This window comes from Notolepis coatsorum (genome assembly GCF_963971535.1).
Source record: "Notolepis coatsorum genome assembly, chromosome: 4".
NCBI classification, from domain to species: domain Eukaryota; kingdom Metazoa; phylum Chordata; class Actinopteri; order Aulopiformes; family Paralepididae; genus Notolepis; species Notolepis coatsorum.
In genome coordinates, this window is record NC_140168.1 from 27,344,888 (window position 1) to 27,352,498 (window position 7,611).

Here is a 7,611-nt window from a genome sequence, read left to right on the forward strand (position 1 = left end):
ACAAACTGTACAGTAATCATTACTCCTGCAGGGAAGAACATCCGGTAATAATCACAAATGATCTCTTGCCCAACTCCCCCTACGCCCTTTTTCCCATTTCAAGTTAAAGGTCAAGTTCTTTATTTGTCAAATACACAACAATACAGGAGCATTTTTTACATTTTAGTTTTCTTGAGCTCTGACTCAACAGGTGCACAATTAAGAAACAACAATGAATACAAGAATGGTAACAATAAGTTGGGTGGCACAGCGGACATTGTGCTCGTCACCAATGCAAGAGACTCGCTTGGGCCAGCCGTCACACTAACTCAATTGGCAGAGTTAGCGGGTGGAAGTCGATTGGTGGTAATCTGGACGCTGTGGACAGCGACTCCTACAGGTCGGTTGGGGACGCCTGCACAGCAGAGACAGGAAATGGCGGGGGTAGTGTGAGCCTCCCACACGTTACACCTCGCCAACGAGAGTCCGCGATGGCAGGTGAAAAGATGTGACAGGCTGCCTCCTCGTGTACCGGAGGGGACACGTGATGCAAGGCTTCTGTCCTCCCTACAACCGGCCAGTGGGGGGCATATGCGAGCAACGTTCAGGACAGGGAAGAATTGGCACAGTGGAATTGGGATGGGAGAAAAATAGAAAAAGAGGAGAAAAAGTGGATACAAAAATTTAAATAATGGTAACAATAAGTAGTAGTAGTTAGAAAAAGAAAGAAAATACAAAATGAGGTTAGATAAAATAAAATAGTAAATGATTTACAGAAGTGTCACGCGTATAGTGTATGTGCATGTAAAGGTGCAGTGCAGGGTGTGTGTGTGTGTGTGTGTTCAATAATGGGGTATACTGTGGGTGGGGGTGGGCTGGTGGGAGAGGGTGTTGGGGGGTGGGCTTGTTCTGTGTCAATGTACAGTATGTTCTTCAATAAAAACATTATAATCACAAAGGACATTGTTACGCATGGTACTAGAATCAGATAATTGGTGAAAATAACATCACTGACTAGACCATTCCCCCGTCAAAGTAATCCCGTCTGGATCGTTAGAGGTACAGTAGGTTATTCTCTTCTCAACCCGGGGATCACACGATGCGTTTTGCGGGACCACGCAATGATTTGAGGAACATCAAATCAAATCAAATCAAATTTATTTATATAGCCCAAGATCACAAGGCATTGCCCCCCACAGTCAAGAAGAAACATCAACGGACCAAGAACAAATTAAAAATACACTCCCAGACTTTCCCCAATGAAGATATGGAACGGATAGCATATATACATGAAATGAAACACATATACATACATACATGGTAGCAATAGTAACTAAGGTACATAAGAACATTTAAAAAAAAACTATAAATAGAGCTAAAAACAACAACAAGAAAGCATAGGAAATCAAACAAACACATCCCGGCGTCTTTGTACGCGTTTGTTCCCTGCTGAGAGCATGTTTCCCCCCCCTGTGAAATAATTAATAATGAATTAATTAGTTTAGATTACACAGTCTCCCATAGACAGCCTTGGTGTCTCACACGTCTGTGTTGCCTAGAGGGTCGTAGAGAACGAGTAAAGTTGAGAACAAGTTGAGAGGCATGTCACAACGTTGATACCTTGTGCTATAAAAAATTAAAAGGTGCCATGCTGCTATAATATATATATATTTTTTTGTGTATTGCTAACGGCTTACTAATGCATTACATGTATATGTATTGTTGTGTTTGTGCAATTGCACAGTGTATAAACCCACTCTGTTGGTACACATTCATTATTTATACTGTACATACATATCCATTACATATACGGTTGTAGGACTGAAAATACAATACTGTGACCCCAAGAAATATAAGAAATGCATGTGTGTGTTTCCTACAGTATGTGTGTCGCCCATCGCATGACTATGTTGCAATGTGTGCAATTAATAAAGACTTCTTCAAAGTCTAGTTTAATTACTAATGTATTACACATGTATCATTGTACGTGTGTGATTGCACAGTATATAAACACACTCGTTGATATACATTCATTATTTATACATACATATCCATTAGCCTACATATAAGGCTGTAGGACCTACTCTGAAAATACAAAAGATTAGATTTTATTTTATTCTAATTTATTGTCATTACACAGCACAAGTATAAAAAAAATAAAAATGTGGCATCCAACCAGAGAACCAATCATTGATTTGATTTGATGTTTTTAATTTCCGTGTCTTACTGTACATACAGGTGTTTGCCCAGCCCATATGGGCTTACAAGACACATAAACAATAAGTATATAATAGTATACTTGACATTGACAATAAGTTATATAGACCAAGATTGCCAAAAAAAAATAAAACACAATAAAATGTAATATAACAAGCTGTAAGCGATGTATGTAAACAGAGAAACAAGAGGAATTCATATACAATTATATAGGATATAGTGTGTTTTGTCTGAAGTGCCATGCTGTCTCAAGTGCCAAAACTGAAGATCTCCTCCACAAAAAAACTACTCAACATACAACTCTCAGACTGCCAAAACAAATCCCGATTTACAAATAGAATTTTCTCAAATAAAGCCCTCCTCAAATCGGTGTACAAGGGGCAATACAAAACTAAATAAAGTGCAATAGTAATATACAATGTACAGGTGATTAAACTGGGTATAAAATGTATAAATGAGTACTACTGGGTGTAGTGCTAATCAGATGTGTGTACAGAGTTGTAGTATAAATATGGTATAAAGACAGTATGGCTGTAGTCATACTGGCCAGCAGCGTAACTAGTACGAGTAGGGATATGTACAGATATAGATATATATATATGTAAAATAATGATATGCATGTACAGACATATATGGATATATACAGTATATATATATATATACAGTATATATATATATATATATATATATATATATATATATATATATATATATATATATATATATATATATATATATATATATATATATATATATATATATATATATATATTATGTTAAGAATACATGTATATAATTATATATGGTATATACAGCATTATTGTAAGTACTGTAGGTATATAGGAGGATTATATGCAGACAGATAATATTATATGCAGTAAATATAAATATATAATGTGTATATGCAATATGTACAGCACTGTTGTACATTCTATCATACAGAGTATATGGGTAGAATATAGTCGGTGGGTAGTTAAGATGATCATGATTACTATGATTGTGCACTCTGAAAACTATGTGGTTCTTTGGCCATATTCATTCGGCAGAACATTTGCAAACATTTTCAAACCCAACCAATTATTTTATACAACTCACACAATTACTGCTCCTCCCAAAGAACCATCTTTTTAGTGTAGGCTTAGGTTTCGGAGCCTTTACACTGTATTTTACACTGTATTTTACACTGTATTTTTTATTTTTTTATTTTTTACCAAATATTTTTTTTTTCAATTTTTCAAACATGAAACAACACAACTCACAACACAATAATAACAATAATACATAAAAGACATCCAAAAACATAAACTAACACAACACTGATTAGACAAAAAGGTTGTCATCAAGTAAAAGTATACCAAATAAAATAAAATATATACTATAAAAAGTGCTCAACTGTATTTTAAGGCATTGTTGAGGGTCTTCGTCGTTCTCAGATGACGCGTACGTAGCAGACGCTACAAAGCCATTAGGACTTGGCAGGGCAGAGCGCAGAGCATCCCCGACTCTAATTTATTTAGCACAGGGATTCAATTTGCGCGTTTATGAGTTTATTTGGAGGAGAGAAAAAAAATAGATGATTGAGTCCAATTCAGTTTCCCTCTGAGCGTCTCCTTTTTAGTGTCACCTTGGCTGGAGTTTCACCAAATGCGGTTGCAACGCGATCGATACCCTGAGTGGTGAGAGAACGGCAGGTGACATCTTCTGTAAGAGCCGGAAGTGACAACGGATCCCTCATCAAGGCTGACACGCTGGCAGCGTTGCGTCAGTAACCCCTTCCTCCGCTCTCTCCTGGGGATCCAGGTGCATCATCATATCGGGTGATGATGTTTTCAATGTGACTTTGATTGATATCAAATTCACACTGTACTCTAGTCCACAGACGATAGGCTGACCCCCCCCCAGCCCCCCTTGCGTCCATGATGGGGAGGGGGGGGGGTATCGGTTACCAGGCAAGGCCACCACATTTTATCTCTGATGTGAATAGATTTTGATACACACAATGGCTCCACGATGGACCTAATCATGTCCATCACTCTCCACGGCCGTGATGAGTTGTGTTTTTTAGCTCCGGTGAAATGGATGAAGCCACTGAAGCTTTTATCTGTCGTCTTCATCCCTCAGAAATGTGTGATGGCTGAAACACGATCTGTCTTAACATGATCTCTCTCTCTCTCTGTTTCTCTCTCTCTGCCTGTCTCTCTCTATGTCTGTCTCTCTCTCTCTGCCTGTCTCTCTCGTTCCCTGTCTCTCTCTCTCTCTGTCTGTCTCTCTCTCTTTCCCGGTCTCTCTCTCTCGTTCCCTCTGTCTGTCAATCTGTCTGTCTGTCTGTCTGTCTGTCTGTCCTGTCTGTCTGTCTGTCTGTCTGTCTGTCTGTCTGTCTGTCTGTCTGTCTGTCTGTCTGTCTGTCTGTCTGTCTGTCTGTCTGTCTGTCTGTCTGTCTGTCTGTCTGTCTGTCTGTCTGTCTGTCTGTCTGTCTGTCTGTCTGTCTGTCTGTCTCTCTCTCTCTCTCTCTCTCTCTCTCTCTCTCTCTCTCTCTCTCTCTCTCTCTCTCTCTCTCTCTCTCTCTCTCTCTCTCTCTCTACCACAGATGGAGCGTAATAGCAGAGGGGGATGTTTATAGTGGGATCTCACGTAATGATACATTTCACTGTGCCTCCCTGTAAATTGTATATAATGAAGGTCAGCAAACAAGGAAATAATTGCATGTTTCAGTGTTCAGATGTTCCTCTCACACCTCGTCTGCGGTGATGGTGGTGTTCCGGTTGTCAATAATATAACGGCATGTCCCTTCATTGCATCAGACTGAGGCAACAGTGCTGTGACTACAGGTGTTCACCATCCTGTTATCTAGTGGCGATCCCACATTGAGTTTGCTGACCAAGATTATATTATTACCCCCCCCCCCCCCCCCCCCCCCCCCCCCCTCTGGTTTCTTTTCATAAACATAGAATTGAGGGGAAAAAAGTATAGGCCTATAAATATATATATATATATATATATATATATATATATATATATATATATATTTCCAGGGAATATATAAAAGCGATCAAAATTCACTCTGGTATTAAAGCGGACCGATATCTCTGCATGTATAAATAAACAATTTCCTCATTCAACAAGAAAAAACTAAAAGATATTGTGACTCCTATCCATGGAATGTGCAGGCAATTTGTGCAGAGGCAGTTTTTTTTGTCAGCTCTATTTGATATATTTCCATACCCTCCCCCCAGCAACAACCCCCCCTCCCCCACCCGCCCCCACCACCCCCTGCCTTGCTGGCCAGCAGGAAATAGGCATTCAATGCTTTCGAGATGACTTCCTGAAAGAAATGAATCTCTTGTAGAAAATGAGAGCAATGAATAATGAAACACTGAATGGGATGTGCCTGACCCGTGTTACTCGTACCACCGCGGCCGTCTTCGGGAGCCGTGTATGAAATTGCCGGTTTGTGATCACAGGGCTGGGAAGAGTCACGGTTGTGGGGGGGGGGGGGGGGGGGGGGCATTAGACGGAGGGTGGGGGAAGGGGGGATGGGGATGGGGACGGGCGACGACAAATGGGTTTCCTTGACACACATGTAATCTTAAGATTTGGGCATAGAGACGCAGAACAGATAGCTTTAGTCAAGATGGATGTTTTTAATGCGGCCCGTATAACCGATACGGCGCCCCAGCGCGTGTCGTAGGCGTGTTCGCACAGTAGTCGGCGACAGGCGATAGTACGACCCGCGATGTGAAGCACTTCCCCTTTCGTCTGCACCCAGTTCTGTCTATTGATCACCATGTGTCCAGAAATACACAGAAACCATTTGCGTTGTTTTCTCTTACTGGAGGGAACACCTGATTCACACTTACTCTGCATTCGAGTTCAAACTGTTACGGTTCAAAGTTGGACCCGAAAAGCAGAGACGGACACACTAAGTAAAAGTAAATCAATAATTCCTCAATAATAATTCCTTACATTTATATAGTGCTTTTCTAGACACTCAAAGTGCTCCCCACAATGTAGGTGCCTCCTTCACCACCACTGGTAGCACCCAACCTTGGGCTATGCAGGCTCAATGGCTGCCATACACTGGCACCAGGCACACATCACACTACTACACAATGGCTGAATGGCTCAGGGGATAGGGATTGATATCAGCCAATTAAGAGGAAGTGATGATTAGGTGGCCTTGATGTCAGAGACCTGATTGGTCATTTGGCCATCAAGGGTTTTAATAACCGCAAACAATAATCCAAAAATGAACACAAAGCACAGTGGCGGAAAAAAACCGCAGGCTGGATCTCCGGCCTACCACTGGATATACTGTAGGTCCATACAAAAATCCTCACGGGGGATTGGCAAGGAAGCGCTGCCGGAGTCGACGAGGCGGAGTTATCTGGCACTGTAGTGGAGATCAAACCAGGGTTTTACTGTCTGCGGGATGAGATGAGTGAATGCAGGTGTGTCACCTCGTCAGCCACGCCCCCTGCCACGCTGCAGGAGAGGAGCTACCAGAGGAGGGAGGGGGAAGCAGGAGGTAGGACACAAACACTACACACACACAATAAAAACACAAAGGAACAAATTACAACCACCGCACAAACACTCCCAAAAAAATCATCCAATCAAGTAGCCGGCCCCTTCCCTTGTCTCCATCAAAACTGTAAATGTGCGGGTACTTTAGGATGTCAATCAAATCGACCCCAAAAGGACTGTTGCATTCAGAAATATGTCACCTCGTGGAAGCTAGCGATTCCCCCGAAATTCCATGTCCATGGGTTCACACTGTGTGCCCCATTTGAAACATAATAAAAACAATACCCCAAGGAGAAATTATGCCATTGGGGGAAAAAGTATTTGCTGCAGGGGTACAGAAGAAGTCCCAAAATCACAAACAACCTCGCAGAGAAAATTATCCAAACAATTAAAGCAGACAGCAGACAGCAGACAGCAGACAGCAGACAGCAGACAGCAGACAGCAGACAGCAGAAAGCAGACAGCAGACAGCAGACAGCAGAAAGCAGACAGCAGACAGCAGACAGCAGAAAGCAGACAACAGAAAGCAGACAGCAGACATCAAAAAGCAGACAGCAGACAGCAGACAGCAGAAAGCAGACATCAAAAAGCAGACAGCAGACAGCAGACATCAAAAAGCAGACAGCAGACAGCAGAAAGCAGACATCAAAAAGCAGACAGCAGACAACAGAAAGCAGACAGCAGAAAGCAGACATCAAAAAGCAGACAGCAGACAGCAGACAGCAGACAACAGAAAGCAGAAAGCTGAAAGCAGAAAAATGAGAGAGCAAAGAATGTTTCACAGTCTAACATTAGGCTCAGCAGGATATGGCCAGGGGAAAAAACACAATAATGTGTATTGTGCCTCTGGCAACCACTACGACCCTGACATGAAGCAGTCAGCTTGAGCAC